General features: G+C 39.2%; 1 protein-coding gene and 1 non-coding gene across 4 annotated transcripts in view; both read right to left on the reverse strand.

The window, feature by feature from the left end:
• Positions 1–24051, reverse strand: part of MICU3 (mitochondrial calcium uptake family member 3) — a 97108-nt gene that overhangs the window by 70493 nt on the left and 2564 nt on the right. The gene's annotated exons all lie outside the window — the stretch shown is intronic.
• On the reverse strand, positions 525–631 carry LOC132481407 (U6 spliceosomal RNA). Its single transcript, XR_009530828.1, has one exon. It is a non-coding gene; the product is annotated as a U6 spliceosomal RNA (small nuclear RNA).

Here is a 24051-nt window from a genome sequence, read left to right on the forward strand (position 1 = left end):
TAAAAATGAGTAAGTCTCATATTGTGTTTTTTAAAAAGCTATGAATGTTCCTTATAAGAGTCAAACATTACCCAGAATGTTTGAAAATACATGGAATTAAGAACCAAAAGCATAAATGGGACAAAGAAAAATTCACCAAGAAGATATTACACACACAAACAAAATAGCTTAAAATAACAGAATGAAAAAACTGTTAAAAGAATGCAATTTAACTCACAATCATGGCTGAGATATCAACACTTCTCTACTAGAAATGGATAGGTCAAGTGGAAAAACTAAGTAAGAAAAAGTATCTGAGTAACAAAACAAAAAAGGTGCTTATTAACCTTGATTTTAATAAACAGAGAATATAAAAACTGACCATTTATTTGTCATCACTAAAACATAAATAAGATTAAAATGTTAAAGTTATAATACAGGTATAATGAAATATTCATATAGTAGAGTATTATTCAGGAGTGAACATAAATTAACTAGAAGTCATGTGTCAGAATGGATACATTTCCTTTTTTTTTTTAATTTAAAAAAATATGGAATGCTTCACGAATTTGCATGTCATCCTTGTGTAGGGACCATGCTAATCTTCTCTGTATCGTTCCAATTTTAGTATATGTGCTGCTGAAGCGAGCACCAAAATGCATAAATTTCTTAAAACATTATCTTAAAAATACAAATTATAAAAAGATAGGTACTGTTTATGTAAAGTTTTTTTAATTTCAAAATAAGTGTATATTATTCAGAGATACATCCATTTGTAATAAAATTATGAAAACTTACATGGGAATGATAAAAATCAAACTTGGAACAGTGGTTACCTCTTTGAGGAAGAGAGGATTATGATGGGGGAAGGTATATATGTTGATAGTTTATTTTTTAAGCTGGTAGTACATACATAGCTATGCATTATAGTATTACTGTCTATTGTCTTTTTAAAAGTTGGATATGTTCCATTTTAAGAAACAAACTCATTCAAGGCTTATTCCCTGCTGCATATGGAAAAATGCTAAAATTTAATAGCAAAAGACTGACAGAAAAAAGGCCACTTTGGAAAATTTAAGATACACCATTAAGTAAACAATTATTGGATTAAAAAAGAAATAAAAACTGGGATTACAAGCCTTTTGAAAATAAATGACACTTAGGAACTTACAAATAGCCACCTGTATAATTTGGTCAAAGCCATTACTGACACAGGAAAATTCATATCCTTACATGTATTTACTAAAGAACAATTAAGAATTTAAAATAAATGAACTATGTATTCAACTCAAGAAGCGAAAAAAGTGGATAAGATAAATTTGACGGAAACAGAAGGGAACAGACAATAAAGATAAAAGCAGAAATAAATAACAACCCCCCCCAATAAAACAGTAAACACAAAAAAGTGGTATTTGAAAAGACAATAACATAGACAAACCTCTATCAAGTCTGATTTTAAAAAAGAACTGAAAATGAAAGAGGCAACATTAAACATAAATTATGGCATATCCATAGTTTCGAAGAGCATCCAAATATAAGACCAGAATAAAGAGACCTATAATAAATATATTAATATCTCAGATAAATATCAGTTTAAAAGGCAAGAACAATATGTACAGAACGGTCACATTTGTGTTAAAAAGGAAATGATATATGTGTTTAAATTTACAGGCCTGTAAAATATATTTTAAAAAGGACTGAGGTGAGAAAAACATTTGTGACCTATAAAGTAGGAACAGGATTTAATATTTTGACATATCCTAGAAATCAGTCAATAAAAAAATAAAAGTTGGCAAAGGATATTAATGGGCAACTCCTAGGAAACTATAAACAAACAAAAAATTCTCTACCTCACTAGTAACCATAAAAATGGAAATTATAATAATCATGATAAATCATTTTTCACACTCAAATTGGGAAAACAATTACACTTAACAATATTAAGTGAAGGGGAACATTGGAAGTCCATTTCTTATTGCTGGTAAAAGTATATCTTAGTGTAACCATTTTGAAGAACAATTTGACAGTGCCTATTAAAATATAATAGCTATGGACCCAGCAATTTAACATTTGCATCTACAAAGAACCCTGGATATTCACTGCAGCACTGCTTCTTCTAACAGTGAAAAAAACAGAAACAATCAAAATTCCCATCAGCAGGACAATGGTTAAATAAATTATGGCACATCAGTGGAGTAGTCTGTGGCCATTAAAAAGTTCATTCTTCAAAGAAACATACACATATATATGTGTACATATCGATACATACACACATATATATATATATACACATATATACACATATATGCATAGACAGAAAAAGTTGTGGAATGGTGTATTATTTTTTTAAAAAGCAAACAGAACATACATTAACTCAATTTTACAAAAGAGTTAGCTTAGTCTAGAGGCTAGAGAGGACTTTGTCAAGACCACACAGACAGCAAATGAGTCTGGGACCAGAACTCAGGTGTTAGGACACCCAACCCAGTGTTCTTCCACGTTACACAACTTGGTACACTGAAATGAAAGTGTGTGGATTTTACAATCCTTCAGGCCTAGGTTCAAATGCCAGCTTCAACACTTCCTAATTAGGGAAACTTGGGAAAAAGAGATTTCTGAACTTTAGCATTTTCACTGTAAAATGGACAAATAAATACTAACTCCATGAACTGTAAACATTAAATGAAAACTAAATGAGCACACTTCCTTCTCCCCTGGTCAATAGAATCAGTTTATGAAGAGTATCCTCTCTATTAATCAGCAGGGTCCAGAAATAGTCGTTGGCACCTCAGCTCCACACACAGAATGTGGCAGCTCAGTACCTCTGTGTCACTATAAGTTGGGAGTTCTCTAAATATGTCCATGGTGACAAAATTATTCCAGTTGCCTGGCCTTTCCTTGTGGCTCTCATCTGCCTCACACACTACTCCCTTTCTCTCAATCTTCCTGGCTCAGCTCCAAACACCTAGATTATACAATAGGTAGTATTCTATTTATTTCGTGAGAGTGATGGCTGACCCGTAATGACAAAACCTCTAGCTATGCACTGAGCCACTGTCTCCTAGGCCTGGTTACATAATCACTCCAAAATAGTTTTTCTAGATTACAACTGAAAGAAACAAACACAACATACCATTAATAGTTTGGACTAAGGACTTCCGGGTAAGATGGCGGAAGAGTAAGACGCGGAGATCACCTTCCTCCCCACAGATACACCAGAAATACAGCTACACGTGGAACAACTCCTACAGAACACCTACTGAACGCTGGCAGAAGACCCCGGACCTCCCAAAAGGCAAGAAACTCCCCACATACCTGGGTAGGGCAAAGCAGAGAGATTCCTGCACAGAGGAGCGGTGCCGAGCGGCACTCACCAGCCCGAGAGGCTTGTCTGCTCCCCCGCCGGGGCGGGCGGCGCTGGAGCTGAGGCTCGGGCTTCGGTCAGAGCGCAGGGAGAGGACTGGGGCTGGCGGCGAGAACTCAGCCTGAAGGGGGCTAATGTGCCACAGCTAGCCGGGAGGGAGTCCGGGAAAACTCTGGAGCTGCCGAAGAGGCAGGAGACTTTTTCTTCCCTCTTGGTTTCCTGGTGCGCGAGGAGAGGGGATTAAGAGCGCCGAGTAAAGGAGCTCCAGAGACGGGCGCGAGTCGCGGCTGAAAGCGCGGAGCCCAGAGACGGGCGTGGGACGCTGGGGCTGCTGCTGCCGCCGCCAAGAAGCCTGTGTGCGAGCGCAGGTCACTGTCCACACCGCCCTTCCGGGAGCCTGTGCAGCCTGCCACTGCCGGGGTCCCGGGATCCAGGGGCGGCTTCCCTGGGAGAACGCACGGCTCGCCTCGGGCTGGTGCAACGTCACGCCGACCTCTGCCGCTGCAGGCTCGCCCCGCACTCCGTGCCCCTCCCTCCCGCCCGGCCTGAGTGAGCCAGAGTCCCCGAAGAGGCTGCTCCTTTAACCCTGTCCTGTCTGAGCGAAGAACAGACGCCCTCCGGCGACCTACACGCAGAGGCGGGGCCAAATCCAAAGCTGAGACCCAGGAGCTGTGAGAACAAAGAAGAGAAAGGGAAACCTCTCCCAGCAGCCTCAGAAGCAGCGGATTAAAGCTCCACAATCAACTTCATGTACCCTGCATCTGTGGAATACATGAATAGACAACAAATCATCCCAAATTGAGTAGCCAGGAGTCAGTGCTGTGTCTCTGAGGTGGGAGAGCGAACTTCAGGACACTGGTCCACAAGAGACCTCCCAGCTCCACATAATATCAAACGGCGAAAATCTTCCAGAGATCTCCATCTCAACACCAGCACCCAGCTTCACTCAACGACCAGCAAGCTACAGTGCTGGACACCCTTTGCCAAACAACTAGCAAGACAGGAACACAACGCCACCCATTAGCAGAGAGACTGCCTCAAATCATAAAAAGTCCGCAAACACCCCAAAACACACCACCAGACGTGGACCTGCCCACCAGAAAGACAAGATCCAGCCTCATCCACCAGAACACAGGCAGTAGTCCCCTCCACCAAGAAGCCTACACAACCCACTAAACCAACCTTAGCCACTGGGGACAGACACCAAAAACAACGGGAACTACGAACCTGCAGCCTGCAAAAAGGAGACCCCAAACACAGTAACATAAGCAAAATGAGAAGACAGAAAAACACACAGCAGGAGAAGGAGCAAGATAAAAACCCACCAGACCTAACAAATGAAGAGGTAATAGGCAGTCTATCTGAAAAAGAATTCAGAATAATGATGGTAAAGATGATCCAAAATCTTGGAAATAGAATAGACAAAATGCAAGAAACAGTAAACAAGGACCTAGAAGAACTAAAGACGAATCAAGCATCGATTAAAAACACAATAAATGAAATAAAAAATACTCTAGATGGGATCAATAGCAGAATAACTGAGGCAGAAGAACGGATAAGTGAGGTGGAAGATAAAATAGTGGAAATAACTGCTGCACAGCAAAATAAAGAAAAAAGAATGAAAAGAACAGAGGACAGTCTCAGAGACCTCTGGGACAACATTAAACGCACCAACATTCGAATTATAGGGGTTCCAGAAGAAGAAGAGAAAAAGAAAGGGACTGAGAAAATATTTGAAGAGATTATAGTTGAAAACTTCCCTAATATGGGAAAGGAAATAGTTAATCAAGTCCAGGAGGCACAGAGAGTCCCATACAGAATAAATCCAAGGAGAAATACACCAAGACACATATTAATCAAACTGTCAAAAATTAAACACAAAGAAATCATATTAAAAGCAGCAAGGCAAAAACAACAAATAACACACAAGGGAATCCCCATCAGGATAACAGCTGATCTCTCAGCAGAAACTCTACAAGCCAGAAGGGAGTGGCAGGACATACTTAAAGTGATGAAGGAGAAGAACCTGCAACCAAGATTACTCTACCCAGCAAGGATCTCATTCAGATTTGATGGAGAAATTAAAACGTTTACAGACAAGCAAAAGCTGAGAGAGTTCAGCACCACCAAACCAGCTTTACAACAAATGCTAAAGGAACTTCTCTAGGCAAGAAACACAACAGAAGGAAAAGAACTACAATAACGAAACCAAAACAATTGAGAAAATGGGAATAGGAACATACATATCAATAATTACCTTAAATGTAAATGGACTAAATGCTCCCACCAAAAGACACAGACTGGCTGAATGGATACAAAAACAAGACCCATATATATGCTGTCTACAAGAGACCCACTTCAGACCTAGAGACACATACAGACTGAAAGTAAGGGGATGGAAAAAGATATTCCATGCAAATGGAAACCAAAAGAAAGCTGGAGTAGCAATTCTCATATCAGACAAAATAGACTTTAAAATAAAGACTACTAGAAGAGACAAAGAAGGACACTACATAATGATCAAGGGATCAATCCAAGAAGAAGATATAACAATTGTAAATATTTATGCACCCAACATAGGAGCACCTCAATACATAAGGGAAATATTAACAGCCATAAAAGGAGAAATCGACAGTAACACAATCATAGTAGGGGACTTTAACACCCCACTTTCACCAATGGACAGGTCATCCAAAATGAAAATAAATAAGGAAACACAAGCTTTAAATGATACATTAAACAAGATGGACTTAATTGATATTTATAGGACATTCCATCCAAAAACAACAGAATACACATTTTTCTCAAGTGCTCATGGAACATTCTCCAGGATAGATCATATCTTGGGTCACAAATCAAGCCTTGGTAAATTTAAGAAAATTGAAATTGTATCAAGTATCTTTTCCGACCACAATGCTATGAGACTAGATATCAATTACAGGAAAAGAGCTGTAAAACATACAAACACATGGAGGCTAAACAATACACTACTTAATAACGAAGTGATCACTGAAGAAATCAAAGAGGAAATTAAAAAATACCTAGAAACAAATGACAATGGAGACACGACGACCCAAAACCTATGGGATCCAGCAAAAGCAGTTCTAAGAGGGAAGTTTATGGCAATACAATCCCACCTTAAGAAACAGGAAACATCTCGAATAAACAACCTAACCTTGCACCTAAAGCAATTAGAGAAAGAAGAACAAAAACATCCCAAAGTTAGCAGAAGGAAAGAAATCATAAAAATCAGATCAGAAATAAATGAAAAAGAAATGAAGGAAACGATAGCAAAGATCAATAAAACTAAAAGCTGGTTCTTTGAGAAGATAAACAAAATTGATAAACCATTAGCCAGACTCATCAAGAAAAAAAGGGAGAAGACTCAAATCAATAGAATTAGAAATGAAAAAGGAGAAGTAACAACTGACACTGCAGAAATACAAAAGATCATGAGAGATTACTATAAGCAACTCTATGCCAATAAAATGGACAACCTGGAAGAAATGGACAAATTCTTAGAAATGCACAACCTGCCAAGACTGAATCAGGAAGAAATAGAAAATATGAACAGACCAATCACAAGCACTGAAATTGAAACTGTGATTAAAAATCTTCCAACAAACAAAAGCCCAGGACCAGATGGCTTCACAGGCGAATTCTATCAAGCATTTAGAGAAGAGCTAACACCTATCCTTCTCAAACTCTTCCAAAATATAGCAGAGGGAGGAACACTCCCAAACTCATTCTACGAGGCCACCATCACCTTGATACCAAAACCAGACAAGGATGTCACAAAGAAAGAAAACTACAGGCCAATATCACTGATGAACATAGATGCAAAAATCCTCAACAAAATACTAGCAACCAGAATCCAACAGCACATTAAAAGGATCATACACCATGATCAAGTGGGGTTTATTCCAGGAATGCAAGGATTCTTCAATATACGCAAATCAATCAATGTGATACACCATATTAACAAACTGAAGGAGAAAAACCATATGATCATCTCAATAGATGCAGAGAAAGCTTTTGACAAAATTCAACACCCATTTATGATAAAAACCCTGCAGAAAGTAGGCATAGAGGGAACTTTCCTCAACATAATAAAGGCCATATATGACAAACCCACAGCCAGCATCGTCCTCAATGGTGAAAAACTGAAACCATTTCCACTAAGATCAGGAACAAGACAAGGTTGCCCACTCTCACCACTCTTATTCAACATAGTTTTGGAAGTTTTAGCCACAGCAATCAGAGAAGAAAAGGAAATAAAAGGAATCCAAATGGGAAAAGAAGAAGTAAAGCTGTCACTGTTTGCAGATGACATGATACTATACATAGAGAATCCTAAAGATGCTACCAGAAAACTACTAGAGCTAATCAATGAATTTGGTAAAGTTGCAGGATACAAAATTAATGCACAGAAATCTCTGGCATTCCTATATACTAATGATGAAAAATCTGAAAGTGAAATCAAGGAAATACTCCCATTTACCATTGCAACAAAAAGAATAAAATATCTAGGAATAAACCTACCTAAGGAGACAAAAGACCTGTATGCAGAAAATTATAAGACACTGATGAAAGAAATTAAAGATGATACAAATAGATGGAGAGATGTACCATGTTCTTGGATTGGAAGAATCAACATTGTGAAAATGACTCTACTACCCAAGGCAATCTACAGATTCAATGCAATTCCTATCAAACTACCAATGGCATTTTTCACAGAATTAGAACAAAAAATTTCACAATTTGTATGGAAACACAAAAGACCCCGAATAGCCAAAGCAATCTTGAGAACGAAAAACGGAGCTGGAGGAATCAGGCTCCCTGACTTCAGACTATACTACAAAGCTACAGTAATCAAGACAGTATGGTACTGGCACAAAAACAGAAAGATAGATCAATGGAACAGGATAGAAAGCCCAGAGATAAACCCACGGACATATGGTCACCTTATCTTTGATAAAGGAGGCAGGAATGTACAGTGGAGAAAGGACAGTCTCTTCAATAAGTGGTGCTGGGAAAACTGGACAGGGACATGTAAAAGTATGAGATTAGATCACTCCCTAACACCATACACAAAAATTAGCTCAAAATGGATTAAAGACCTAAATGTAAGGCCAGACACTATCAAACTCCTAGAGGAAAACATAGGCAGAACACTCTATGACATAAATCACAGCAAGATCCTTTTTGACCCACCTCCTAGAGAAATGGAAATAAAGACAAAAATAAACACATGGGACCTAATGAAACTTAAAAGCTTTTGCACAGCAAAGGAAACCATAAACAAGACGAAAAGACAACCCTCAGAATGGGAAAAAATATTTGCAAATGAAGCAACTGACAAAGGATTAATCTCCAAAATTTATAAGCAGCTCATGCAGTTCAATAGCAAAAAAACAAACAACCCAATCCAAAAATGGGCAGAAGACCTAAATAGACATTTCTCCACAGAAGATATACAGACTGCCAACAAACACATGAAAGGATGCTCAACATCTTTACTCATTAGAGAAATGCAAATCAAAACTACAATGAGATATCATCTCACACCAGTCAGAATGGCCATCATCAAAAAATCTGGAAACAATAAATGCTGGAGAGGGTGTGGAAAAAAGGGAACACTCTTGCACTGCTGGTGGGAATGTGAATTGGTACAGCCACTATGGAGAACGGTATGGAGGTTCCTTAAAAAACTACAAATAGAACTACCATATGACCCAGCAATCCCACTACTGGGCATATACCCTGAGAAAACCATAATTCAAAAAGAGACATGTACCAAAATGTTCATAGCAGCCCTATTTACAATAGCCCGGAGATGGAAACAACCTAAGTGTCCATCATCGGATGAACGGATAAAGAAGATGTGGCACATATATACAATGGAATATTACTCAGCCATAAAAAGAAACGAAATTGAGCTATTTGTAATGAGGTGGATGGACCTAGAGTCTGTCATACAGAGTGAAGTAAGTCAGAAAGAGAAAGACAAATACTGTATGCTGACACATATATATGGAATTTAAGAAAAAAATGTCATGAAGAACATAGGGGTAAGACAGGAATAAAGACACAGACCTACTAGAGCATGGACTTGAGGATATGGGGAGGGGGAAGGGTAAGCTGTGACAAAGTGAAAGAGCGGCATGGACATATATACACTACCAAACGTAAGGTAGATAGCTAGTGGGAAGCAGCCGCATAGCACAGGGAGATCAGCTCGGTTCTTTGTGACCGCCTGGAGGGGTGGGATAGGGAGGGTGGGAGGGAGACGCAAAAGGGAGGGGATATGGGAACATATGTATATGTATAACTGATTAAATTTGTAAAATAAAAAAAAAAAAAAAAAAAAATAGTTTGGACTGTTTTTCCCTAAATGAATCACCGTGAACTTACCTGCTGCTAAAACAAAGTATCATAGACTGGATGGCTTAAGTGACAGAATTTATTTTGTCACTGTTCTGGAAACTATACGTTCAAGATCAAGGTGCCAGCACGGTCATGGTGCGAGCTGTCTTTCTGGCTTGTAGATTGCCATGTTCTTTCTATGTCCCCACATGGCCTTTCCTCAGTGTGTGGGCACAGAAAGAAAGAGAGGGCAAGCTGTCTGGCGTCTCTTCTTGTAAGGACACTAATCCTATCAGATCAGGATCCCACTCTTATGACCTCATTTAACCTTAATTACTTCCTTGGAGGCCCAATTTCCTAATACAGCCACTCTGGGGGTTAGGGCTCCAGCATATGAGTTTTGGGGAGACACAAAACATTCATTCCAGAACACCAGCCACAGAGCAACCCATCTGCCCTTTTTCTCTACTCACTTATATAGGCCTTAAAAATGTCCTTGTAGGTCATCCCCGTCAAGTTGGCAATTTACTCTCTGGAAGAACTTGAATATTTGGAGATTTAACTATGTCCCCTCTCTTTTGGATCATTTATAAACAACCAAACAAAAAACATTAAATAAGATCAGTGTCAGTCTCCTTGACCTACTTATGCCCCAGTGGGGGGGGGTTTACTGCTTGCTAGTCCCAACTTGAGATTCCCCACCCGCCAACTAGCCTTGGCCTGCTGCATCCCAGCTTGGGGGCGGGCTGGGGGCAGTGTCTCCTGCAGGCCAGCTCCGGTCCATGGTTCCCTGTCTGCCAGCATTGGTCCAACTGCACCCCAGCAGGAGGCTTCCAGGTTGCCAGTCCCAGCTTCTGGTTCTCTATCCGCCAGCCTCAGCCCAGCAACTTGGAAGAGCTCTAGTGGTGAACACACCTCTTCCAACGAGGCCTGAATCCCAACCTAGGGAGGCCGCTGCCTTCCAACTGTGTTCCTTCCTTGGATACTCTCTCTCAGCCCTAGGGTATTCCTTTTAATTCTGATTCCTTCTTAGTAGCTAATCCCCTGTAAATAGTTAATAATTCTTTATATTAAACCTTAACTTCTTCTGTTTCTGACTGGCCCCTGACTGATACAGGAGAGCCTGAAGATGAGTGTCATGGGGCGTCCCAGTGCTGCCTCGGGAACAAGCAGAAGAGAGGCACGCCAGAGCCAGTGACAGAAGCCTCCTCTGCCTGCAGCGTCCCTGTCACAATCTCCTGGCAAAGAAGAAGTGTTTGCAATTTCCAGCAGCAGCATCACAAGCAGGGCAAGGAAAGGTAGATCTGGAGCTGAGGCAATAATCTGACAAGTGTAACTCTGCTGCTATGCATACACAAAGTCCCTATTTAGCCACAAATTAAAAAAAAAAAAATAGCTAACACCTACAAGAACTTCCTACGTGCCTGGCCATTTTAAGCCCTCTTAATAATCCTATAATGTAGGTACTATTACTATCCCTGCTTTACAACTGAGGAAAATGAAGCATGTAAAATTATTTAGCTTTGGCAAGGTTCCTCAGTGAAAGAGCGGAGATTCCAATCTAGGTATTCTGACTCTGCAGACCACACTCTTAACCATAACTCTGCTAACAACTGTTTCTATTGCTAAGATTGCTAAGTTTGAAAAAATGAAGAGAAACTCTATGGAAAGCCAATGTTCTTCAATACTGCTATTAAAAAAGACAGCATACTTAGTAAGTTTTAAATCTCTGAAAAAGACTAGAAACAAATATTTCCAAATGGTAACCATGATTAATTCTGAGTAGTATATATGATTCTCTGTATCTTTTAATTTTGGCAAAAATAACTCTAAAAAGAGAGTACAATAGAAGCACTAACAAAAGGTATAAAATGTTTAAAGTAATGAATCAATTTTTCACTTGTAGAAATTAATATTGAAAAGGATAAACAAGTTTTTAAAATCACGGAATATTACTGAGTTTTGGCACTTTATTCCCATCACACTGGCATTAAATTTTCTGGAACAACTTACATGTCACTTGAACTTAACAGAAATGAAAGCCGAAAAGGCATTATCTGGGACAAAGTTTATAAAACTAATGTCTTAATTTATAAAATAGATTTAAAAACTAAGTTTGGAGAGGATTAAGGGATGTGAACAAAATTAAAGCAACTACTAATAATAACTCAATAAAGTATTAGAAAGAGTAAAGTGATTTTGAGATTAAAAAACTATATAGCTGAAATAGACCTTACAGATTCAAATCAGTCATCCCTACTTATGACATTTCATAGAAGAATGATGTCCCTGCAAGGAGAAATGACTTAGTGATCATTATAGAAACAGACAGTGGCAGAGTCCTAAAACTCAACCCCTGTACACACCATATCTCATTTGAGAAATATTTTTAAAGGCATAATTAATATGTAGTCTTTAAATTAGCTGTAAAGGTTCTTTTTTTTTTTTTTTTTTTTTTTTTTTTTTTTTTTGCGGTACACGGGCCTCTCACTGTTGTGGCCTCTCCCGTTGCGGAGCACAGGCTCCGGACGCGCAGGCTCGGCGGCCATGGCTCACGGGCCCAGCCGCTCCGCGGCATGTGGGATCCTCCAGGACCGGGGCACGAACCCGTGTCCCCTGCATCGGCAGGCGGACTCCCAACCACTGCGCCACCAGGGAAGCCCAAGGTTCTTTTTTAAAAATTTATTTTTAACTTATTTTATTTCTGGCTGAGTTGGTTCTTCATTGCTGCATGTGAGCTTTTTCTCTAGTTGCAGCGAGCAGGGGCTACTCTTTGTTGTGGTGTGCAGACTTCTCATTGTGATGGCGATGGCTTCTCTTGTTGCGGAGCACGGGCTCTAGGCACGTGGGCTCAGTAGTCCTGGCTAGTGGGCTCTAGAGCTCAGGCTCAGTAGTTGCAGTGCACGGGCTTAGTTGCTCCATGACATGTGGGATCTTCCCGGACCAGGGCTCAAACCTGTGTCCCCTGCATTGGCAGGCAGATTCTTAACCACTGCGCCACCAGGGAAGCCCCAGCTGTAAAGTTTTTATACTTGGAAAGTACTGTTTGGAGATTCAGTTTCATCATCTAAGAGAAAGTCTGAAATAGTCCCATCCAGAAAGTTACCCAAGAAAGAAGAGAAAAATGCTCATGTCGAGGAAATAGAGTAACTTCTTCACTGGCCCTAAATACAGAACTGTGCAGTGTTTATTTGCAGGAACCATAGCAGGCTCATAAATGTCCAGCAGATTACAAAGTACACACCTGGAAAATGGCTCTAGATCAGGTCCAAAGAGGCAGTGACTGTTGAGATTAAGGCCAGTGAATTTCCCCTACCAAAAGGGAACTGTAAGGCTTGAGGTAGGAAGCAGATTCACCTTCAGGTTCATCAAGGCAGTTAAGATTTATTTTTGCAGACGGATTACTGAGGACTACACAAGGACAGTATAAAATCTATGCATATAATGTTGTTATGTGTGATATACATACTTTTGATTAAAATTCTTGTTTAAACTTGGGAATTATCAGTTCTTATAATGAAAATTGAAAAGCTAAGGGTATGCTGATTGAAGTAGTTGGTGGCAGAGAAATATATTATATTAATGCAGTAATTAATCTTCCTAGGCATGCAGGAAGTCTAAATGTCTACATGAAAGAGAACCACATGGAGGAGTCTTCCGAACAACCAATCACCCACCCAGAATTATTACATAAATATAAGATTTTATCGGGTTGATCCACTGAAATGTGAAGGTTCATTTGTCAATACAAACTAGTCTACTCTAATAACATCATATTTGAATATGATTCTGTATATTAAGTTGATCGTGAGTCTTGGAGACAATGTGAATGCCTTGACAAGAAGTAAGCAGGAAATGAAAGTATGTAATTAGATAACTTCATCTGATATTTCTTTCTGGAGAAGAGTACATTGCAGGGAAAAAATAATGCTCCAGGACTGTGATATATCCAAAAAATTAAGGAGAAGTTATTCAAGGATTTTTCCTGGCCAAGGGTAGAATGTTTCCTTTTTAAATAATCTTCCTTCATCTGTAGAACTTGGTCCTAAACATAATCCCAAGAGTTCAACATACTTGTGGAACTGAATGAATCTGATCTCTTGTCTTTTATCAGTCACTATTTTTGTCACTGGTAATGATGAAGACTCTGTGCTTTTCTCTGCCACCAACTTCACTTTGACACTAATATTTGGCAAATATTTAAATTCTGAATCACTGATACTGATGGAGGCAGATATGCTCTGGTTATATCACATACTACCTTGCCAGTGGCAACTTGTAGGCATTCCTACTCACTTATTAAAGAGGACTTTGAAACATAACTCATGGTTTTCCTCGTCACCCCAAATCACGTCAGAGAGAACTTAGACATTCAAGCAAATGGCCCATCTAGTTAACTTAGCCTCAAAGCTCTCTGACTTCCCAATTTCAAAATTCAAGGACAAAATTCTATAAACACCCTACATCATCACCCAGAACTGCTCCATCTCTGGGACTACTGGGTACTGCTAGAGAAAAAAAATCACAGATCCAATACCCATTTATGATCTCCAAACTCTTTTCTCTAGTCTCACAGCAGGATTCATTTTTCCTATGGAACTAGAAGTGAGGGTGAGATGAAAGCAAATTTAGTTGTGAGGAAGTAATAAATTGAGCAAATTTACTTCTGATAGATCATTTCCTCTGTAAAGAATGGAAGGCACTTGCCTGAGCCTGGGCAAAAGTGGGACGTGCTGCAGGTCGAGATAGACGCATCGTTTCTGAATAGCTGTTGTGGGATGGGAAATGGAGTATCAGGAACATGTAAAAGAACTGTTATCTATGTCTCCTTGTACACCTTTCAGTTTGTCAAGGGTTTACACCTAGATAGAATTTCTGAGTTACAGGCATGTGAATCTTCAACTTAAAACATAATGGCAATCTATTTTCCAAAGATCTGTACCCCTACTAGCAGAGCATGAGAATTTTTATTGCTCCACATCAATGTCCACAGTTATTGTCACTATTTTTAATCTTATCAATCTAATTAAGAAACAATGTTTCACTGTAGTTATATTTCCCTATTGTTAGTGATGCTGAGCATCTTTTCATGTGTTTACTGGTCTTTTGAATATCTTTTTCTTGAACTGCCTGTTCAAACCCTTTGTCCATTTTTCTATTGTGTTGTTGTTTTTCTTACTAATTTGTAGATCGTCACTATATATTCTGGATGCTTATTCCTTGTGAGTGCTATGTATTCTAAGTATCTTCTTCCATTCCAAGACTTCTTTGTATTTTAGTAGATATTTTTGTTTTAATGAAGTGAAAGGTAGCAGTATTTTCCATTGTGCTTTTTGCCTTGTTTTGAAAATCCTCCTCCTCCTAGGATCAAAATTTTATTTTCACATATATTCTTCTAAATATCATAAAGTTTTACTTATCACATTTAGGACTCTATTCCACCTGGATTATTATGGCATGGGGTAGGCATCTAATTTTATTTTTGTTTCCCACATAGAACACTTAAACTCCAATCAAGCCCTATTTTCTTGCAGATCACTGTTGTCCACTATTTGAGATCCACCTTGGTTTAACTCCTTTCAAAATGATAATAATTATCGTCATAATAGGTAGTCAATGTTTAAGACTTACCCCATTTTTACCAATTTCTTTATTCACCATTACTTCTTGAATTTCACCTTTTTTTCATGTTCATTTCTTCCTAATATTCACTCTTTAATAGGTCCTTCAATGATGATCAGAGACTGGTAAACTCTCTCAGTTTTAAGAAATGATTTTATCCTCATTCCTAAACAATAATGTACCTAGGTAAAAAAATCTAAGTTGGCAATTATTTTCTCTTAGCTCTTTGAAGACATTGTCTACTATCTTCTAGCTTCCATCCGTTGTCACAGATTAGTCTTCAAGAGTCCAACTGCCATTCCTTTGTAGTAAACTGGCCCTGTTTTCCCTTTATCTTTGATTTTACAGTTTCACTATAATGTGACTAAATATAGATTTATTTTTATTTATCCTGCTCAGGACTGTTTATGCTTCCTGAACCTTAGGATTAATGTTTTTGTTCCTTTCTGAGAACTGCTCAGGTATATTCTCTTAGAATACTGCCTCTCATTCTCTCTTTTCTCCTAGTCTGTAACCCCTAATTGATGAATTTTAGACCCTTTCAGTCGATTATGCACGTCTCTTAGACACTCCTTAGTATTTGCCATTTCTTTAAAATTGTGTTACATTCTGTGTAGTTCCATATCTTCCAGATTACTAACTGCCTCTTTCAGTTACATTTTATATGCTGCCTAATCTATCCAACCTCAAAGACTATACTTTACATTTCTAGAAGTTCTATTTGATTCTTTATTATAATCTACCTACTCTTTTTCATACTGATTTTTCATTATGTCTTTAATCATTTTGAAAATACTTAATTTATAGACTCAACCAAATTATCCTATTATTAAATTGTCAGGAGTCTAATCACTCAGTTTGCTGACTCTCTTTCATAGAACTTAATATACTTTGTACTTTGGATTATGACCTTATCCTCTTGGAGACCTTCTCTGTAGGAATTACATGTGGCCAGTGTTCAGGGCATTTCCCTCCAAAGAAGTTTTGCGTTTCTTTCTGCCAGCTGCAACAGCTTTTTCTCTGCATGGGTAATAGAAGTTCTAACTCTAAACCCATTTGAGGGAGTGTGGGACCATTTTTATACATTCTCAGGAGAGTCTTTTTTTTTTTTTGCGGTATGCAGGCCTCTCACTGTTGTGGCCTCTCCCGTTGCAGAGCACAGGCTCCGGACGCGCAGGCTCAGCGGCCATGGCTCACGGGCCCAGCCGCTCCGCGGCATGTGGGATCCTCCCGGACCGGGGCACGAACCCGTGTCCCCTGCATCGGCAGGCCGACTCTCAACCACTGCGCCACCAGGGAAGCCCAGGAGAGTCCTTTTTTCCACTTAGAGCCCATGCAGACATCGTCAGGCCTCCCTGTCATCAACTTGTACTGACGGACCAGGGATGGTTTTCTTCTAGTCCATTCTGTTGATAAGGGCTCTGGCTTTAGGGAGCTGGTGCCTCAGTTCCAACTTCCCAAGGTCTTGTCCCCACATAGGCATTAAAATCCACATCCCTAGAATTCCATGAATAATGACTCATTGCTTCCCACTTAAGCCACAGGTCACACTGTTCTAGTTATTAGTTTCCTCTTTATTCCTGCAGCGGGCAATTTCCTTTAATTTCTTAAAAGCATGGTATGGCATGTAAAAAGATGTTTCAAATATTTTTAGGACAGATTATGCAGCATGCTGTATGGATAAAACCAGAAGTCTAAACCATTTATTTTATTAAATGAGCATCCCATAATTTATTTACGAGCATTTTCATTTCACTTAAAAGCCATTCTCCCAACACAATATACTTCACAACTAACAAAGACCGACAGATACCTATTGCTCATTCTCTAGTTTTTCCTTAGAAAGAGAACTCTGATGTTTAGCTAGGCCCAACAGCACACAGAATAAGGTCACATTCTTCAAGCTTTGTTGCAGTTAGATAGGGCCGCTTGACTAAGTTTGGGCCAGTAAATGTAAATAAAAGTGTTTTTTGAGACTTCCTGAAAAGCCAGCTTAAAGGTTGCTGACTCAGCTATATAGGGCACAGGTGAGTAAAGGCAAAGTCATCATTTTGACTTATTTCTCCTGACCCCAAGCCAACTGCTCCTCATTGCACTTTGCTTTTACTTATTTCAGCCTGTGCTATTTCCATAATCACTTTCATCCCTGAGTTTAAAGATGCTGTAGAGGGCAATCATAAGCAGCAATGGGCAGAGATCACTCTAGAGGGAGGACATGAGGGAAAGGCAAGGGAGGAAGATCTGTATTTTCCCACGCAGAAGCTAAACACTATGTGAAGATCAGATTGCTTTGGACTAGGATGTGGTGCTGTGAGTGAATCAGTAGTTACACCACACCGTCTCCACCAATTTTTCTAAGTTAGGTAACTGACCCATCTGTTCCCCAGTACCTTGTTTTTCCAAAGGAATTAAACTTCCCAGGGAGCCACTGTACTCGCCTACAATTAAGAAAGCACAGCGGCAGACACTGGAATTATATAGTACATTTAAGAATGCCACTTTCTCTGATTCTAAGAGAATCGGAGTAAAGTCCTGAATAAAACATATCACCAAAATATGGAGAAGACATGTTTCTAGAACTTCTCTATCAGCCTTTAATCAAACAATGCACGCCTACAACCTAACTTCTGCCCTTATAAATCTGACACTTTGATAATCCCACTCTGGTTCACTTTTCCGTATCCTCCCAGTTTTCACTATTCTACTGAAGATCAATGTTCAGCCTGATCTATGGCTTTAGCCGTGTTCCAAATTCTGTTAGATGAGGGGTGTCGGTAGAAGACCAAAGACACCAAGTGCTATTCTCCTAGAATTTGCCAGCAAATGGCAGGAACCTTGAGAAGTTTGCCTCCTTGCCTACAGTTGTATAAAAAATTTTAAATAACTACTATAATGATTCAGGATAAGTTTTAGATTTAATTATTTGGTGATGTATAGGTGTAATATTTTTGATAACTAAATATTTAGTTCACAGTAGCACTTTTGTACTTTTGAGTAACAAAATTTAGAATATTAGATCAAAGTATGAAATACAGACTTTTAACATTGCTCCCCAAATAGGATGGCTTGACTTTGATTAAGTCTGTGTTATAAAAGACTTGAATCAACACTCCTACCTGACCTTTTACGGTGATCAGGTAATCACCGGGGCTAGCAGATCAGAGGAGAGCATGACAGGCATATGTGATAGCACAGCTGCACAGTACTAGACCAAAGGGTTACAAAGACTGTATTATTTACTAGGAGGACATAAAATCCTGATGTGACACATTTATTTGGATAGCAAGCAGTCTGGAGGAAGCCACATGACAACAAAGATCGAATGCAGAAAGGAGGTAAAGTCTGAGTCACACTGATCTCCTATCACCATAAACCCTAGTCCAAAAGCTTTCTATTACTGTCCTTAGGACTCCATCATTGAGCATGATGACAGTAATGTCTCAAAACCTTTCTTAATCTCCTGGGGACAAGAGTGAATGTGCTTGTATGTATATGGAGAATTACAAACCACATTCCACCTTAGATCTGTAAGAATAAAGTTAAAGTGGTTGGAAGAAGTTTAGATGATCCTATCTGAATAGAACCAATTTCAACAGGTTGGAGCTAGCTTAAATTGGACCTAACCTATAACAGCCTTTCTGACCCAATGTGAGGCTGGTAAGGAAGTGTTCACTCTGAATTGCTGCAAGCAATTTGAACAATCCATTATATTCCTTCCAGGGAAATGGAAAATCCAAGTCTCTCACCTAGTCGATACTTAGAGTGTCAACTGAATAGATATCATCCTTATCAGAAAGCAGGAAAAAAAATGGAATTATTTGAAATTCCTTTATATACACTTTCTGTATTCTAAATTCCAGAGATGGAGTATTAAAATCGTTAAAAGGCAAACTAGTGAATGGGAAAAAAAAAAAACCAGATGGAGTCTACTTTTCCAATTTGGAAAAATAATTCTGTAATGAGCAAACACTATGCCAGTCAATTAAATGATACGGCACTAAAGTTCCATATTTTGCTTAGCTTATATAATCTAGTAATACATCAAAGGATAAAGGAGTAAAGGGTTACTTAAAGAGGAAGGTGAAGAAAACAATATGTCTAGAAAATCCTACTTAGTATACAAATGACTAGGTGTTCTCTCTTTTTTTTTTTTTTTTGCGGTACGCAGGTCTCTCACCGCTGTGGCCTCTTCCGTTGCGGAGCACAGGCTCTGGACGCACAGGCTCAGCGGCCATGGCTCACGGGCCCGGGCGCTCCACGGCATGTGGGATCTTCCCGGACCGGGGCACGAACCCGTGTCCCCTGCATCGGCAGGAGGGCTCTCAACCACTGCGCCACCAGGGAAGCCCTAGGTGTTTTCTTTAATGCTACATAATGCCATAAATAAAACTTGTTCAATTTTTTAAAACACATTTTTCTCCAACATGGGTGTGTTTACACTACACAGAATAAAGTTACTCAAATTCTCAGTGTTTGGCACATACTTACAGGAAATCAGAATTAGTACTAGTGAGAATTAGTACTGTCCAGTTTAAACTTGCCCATCAAGTTTAAACAGAAAGAATAAAACTTGGAGTGTACTATAAGTTAGGTGCATTTCCTATGTAAGTTAAATATTACATCATGGATAAAATAGTACTACTTAAATCATATTACTAACAGTTATACATCTCAAAAAAAGAGATAACATAAACAAGAATTAGAACAGCAAAAGTTGTGACCAGGTAAAAATATTCATCGAGGGCCTCCCTGGTGGCGCAAGTGGTTGGGAGTCCGCCTGCCGATGCAGGGGATACGGGTTCGTGCCCTGGTCTGGGAGGATCCCATATGCCGCGGAGCGGCTGGGCCCGTGAGCCATGGCCGCTGGGCCTGCGCATCCGGAGCCTGTGCTCCGCAACGGGAGAGGCCACAACAGTGAGAGGCCCACATACCGCAAAAAGAAAAAAAAAAAAAAAATATTCATCGAAAAACTTCTACATTTCATGAGCAAGTTAAAATCTCATTTTATCACTTAAAGACTCACATTTAAACTTGCAAATACTAAACACGAGCAAGTTAAAAGGTTTCATGGTTTTCTAGTTTTTTTTAGTGTCTATGTCAATCCTCCACTCTCGCCCAAATCTCTGTCATGGTGACTCCACAAATTTCTACTATCTTGCTCCCAGAAGATGACATCATCTTCTGTTTCACAGAGAAAATAAAAGCCATCAGGCATGAACTCCTTCGACTGCTTCCCACTAAACATGTATGCTCTCTGCTTCCTCCCAGCCCTTCCTCCTGTCACACCGGAAATGGCATCTCCTATTATCCAAGATTAAACTCTTCCCTGTGCTTTAACTTTCAGCTCCCATCTCCACCTTGGTCCTTGGCAAATCAATTATCCTCTATTTCCTTTGGGTTTAGTGTTCCTCTTCTTTCCACCAGCAATTAGATTATATTCAAGGGTCTTTCATTAAGAAGAAAATCAATTCTACAATAGTAGTCCTTTGAGCTACTGCCCTCTTTTTCTCTTCATGGCCAAATTCTTGAAAGGGTTGTCAACACTTGCTTCACCTTGTCCACCTCAGCTTTTCTTTACCTTTACTCTCAACTTAGCCAACTATAATGTGATTTTCACCTTCAAGATCTCACCAAGATCACCCATGACCTCCCTGTTGCTAAAACCGTTGAACACTTCCCATTTCTCGTCTTAGCTGACCTCCTCTCGTAGCGTTCACTCTAACTGAATACCTCTTATTTGAAGTGCAGTCTTTTGTTGGCTTCCACAACTCTCCTGGCTTTCTTTATTCTGTCTGGATCTCAGCTTTTTGCAGAGTTCCATTTCTCTGTCAGTCTTTTAAAACGCTGAAGCTCACCACGGCTCTCTCCTTAAGTGCTTTTCTCTTGTTCTACATATTCTGAACAATATCATCCATTCTTATAACTTTTAACACTTGATGATTCCCAAATCTGTATGTATAATACAGATTTCTCTCCTGAGCTTCTGACCTATGTATCCAGCTGGAAGCTTCCCTTCAGCTGTCCAAAGATACCTTGATCCACTGTGCAAGTTAAAAACTCATCATCCATGTCCACTACCCCAACCTGTTTGTTTGTTTGTTTGTTTCCTGAAGACCTGGTCTCAGAGAATTATTGCACAACCCACCCAAGTCACCCAAGACAAAAACCTGAATATCATCCTAGACTCTTCCACCTCTCTCATCCCTAAAATCCAATCAACTACCAATCCCGTTGATCCTACCTCCAGAAGCTCTCTCCAATCCAGCAACTTCCAAGTGCTTCACTGCCATTTTCCTAGTAAAGCCATAACTATCTCTTGTCTAAAGAAATATTATTGTTAAAAACTGCTTGATGTGGGAATTCCCTGGTGGTTCAGTGGTTAGGACTCCGTGCTCTCACTGCCGAGGGCCTGGGTTCAATCCCTGGTCGGGGAACTAAGATCCCACAAGCCGCATGGCATGGCAAAAACAAACAAACAAGCAAACTGCTTGACATGTATTTTTTTAATTAAAGAATATGGAGAACCATACTCTCTAACATTCTCACCTAAGAGGCAACAACATCTTACCTGGCTACACTGTGACAAATAAATCTACCAGATTCTACCAGGAAACCAAAAGAGGGGATCACCTAATTTAGCTTCCTATACAACAAGGTTATTCTACACAGAATTAACCTGTCTCCAATTTCACAACTGTGTGACTCCCCTCATAAGACTCTTCTACATTTACACATCTGGCAAATTCTTCAATATTCTGGGAAAGAATGAGCATTACCTCAAGTCTCAAAACGTGCTGCCTTAAAAAGAGGTTAGAAAAGGTATACAGTGAAAGAAACAATGCATAATTATTAGCAATTATTATAGAAATATACAAAAGAGATAAAAAGTATTGCTCTCTTTTCCACTTGAGAGTAAGACTAAACTGATTAAAGCTTCTTAAGATGATCAAACCATAAAACAGATCATGCGTTACATACAACAGGTAAAATACTGGATTAAAGTATGTTAATGAATCCAGTAGATTTTTAAATTTTTGAACCTGAACCAGAAAGGCAGTTCTAGAACCCAAATTTTTTCTCTAATAAAAATAATGCTTTAAGGTTAAAACTGTAGGGTTCTTAACAGAATCTTGTCAACATCTCTCTATCACATTAATAAAGTTCAAGGCCACGTTTACTGAAAATATTTTGGCAAGCCAAACTTGCACAATTAAAATAAATACAATGTCACGTGATATGGTCTCCCGAAGCATGGAATTTTGACCTTGACTGATGTCTTCCCATTTCTAATGCTATAAATAACTACTTTAGCTGAACAAAATATGAAACTGTTAACTCTCACAGAATGTGGTTGTATCTTTTCAATGTGTATATCCCATGTAAATATGTAGCACGGGCTTATTCATCTGACAAGTATTTATTGTGTGCCTACCAGGGCTAGGCTCCATAGCAGGCAATGAAGACATAAAGGTGATCAAGACAAACACAATGCCACTCCCTAAAAGACTAAGAAGAGAAGACAATTAACAAATAATTGCACAAAGTCATCATCTGGGGCTACAGGATAAGCAGGGGTATTTTAACAAACCTATAGAGTCAGGGAAGGCCTTCTGCAGGAAGTTCAGAGGCAATGTCTTTAAAACAAAAATCTTCGAGGCTGTGGTAACAGAACTGCATGTCTGTAGGTTCCTGCTGTTCATTCCCACCAGTTATACTATTCTCACAACACGTACAGGTTAATTTATATGCTAGGTTTATGTTCAGTATAAAATGCAGCTTAAAAGAGGCTTTATAAATCAAAGGTTCTTAGCTATAGTCTGAAACATCAAAAGGAATCACTTCTACCACTTCAGGGAAATCAAATAAGCATAATAAATGAGGAGGCAACACAGGTTTAAACTATGTCTGACAAATGGCAGATTGACCTCATGAGTTTCTTTGAACCCCTTCCTCCCCTAACCACCTTAAAATCCCGGTAAATGAATCTTTCAAAAGGTGTAAACATACGAGAACTAAAGAAGAAAAAAGGAGAGGAGACTAAAACACTCAAGAGAATTCATCAAATTTTTATAAAATTGAAGAGCTGGAGGAGTGATAATTGACCTAGGGGAGCAGACACACTACCTGGGTACTGTGGAGGAGGAGACCAAGTGGAAGTTAGCTGATTTTCAGTACAGACCTCAAAAAAGATAAGACCCAGGGAACACAAGTTACTGTGGAGGGAGAGTAAGTGGTGGGGATGAAAAGAGAGGATTAGAGAACAATATGTAAGTCCATCACTGGACACTCCCCCAGCGTACATGCTCTCACACATATGTGCACTTGTGCCTGAACCCAGAAGATTACTGTTCCTCCCATCTCACCTATTCTTTGAAGAAGTGCAATGACACCAGAGAAAAAGACTTATACAATACTGACATTTGGATGCCACTCTAATGAAAGCCCAGGTTAGCAAATGAAAAATCATGCCCGTGTACGAAGAGCTTCTGAGTGGCTCTCAAATACAGATAGATAACGACCACAGATAAGTGAGGAAAACCTCCAAAATGAAAGTGAGAGCTTAGAAAATCAAACAGGAATTAAAAAAAAAAAAAAACCTGGAAGAAACCACACAATACATGGGGTAGAAGACAATTTTTAAAAACCCTATAATTAACACCCTTATAATAAAAAGAGAAATTTAGCAGCCATAAAACAAAATACAATGAACACATGAACAT

Source organism: Mesoplodon densirostris, chromosome 20 (genome assembly GCF_025265405.1).
Source record: "Mesoplodon densirostris isolate mMesDen1 chromosome 20, mMesDen1 primary haplotype, whole genome shotgun sequence".
Lineage (NCBI taxonomy): Eukaryota > Metazoa > Chordata > Mammalia > Artiodactyla > Ziphiidae > Mesoplodon > Mesoplodon densirostris.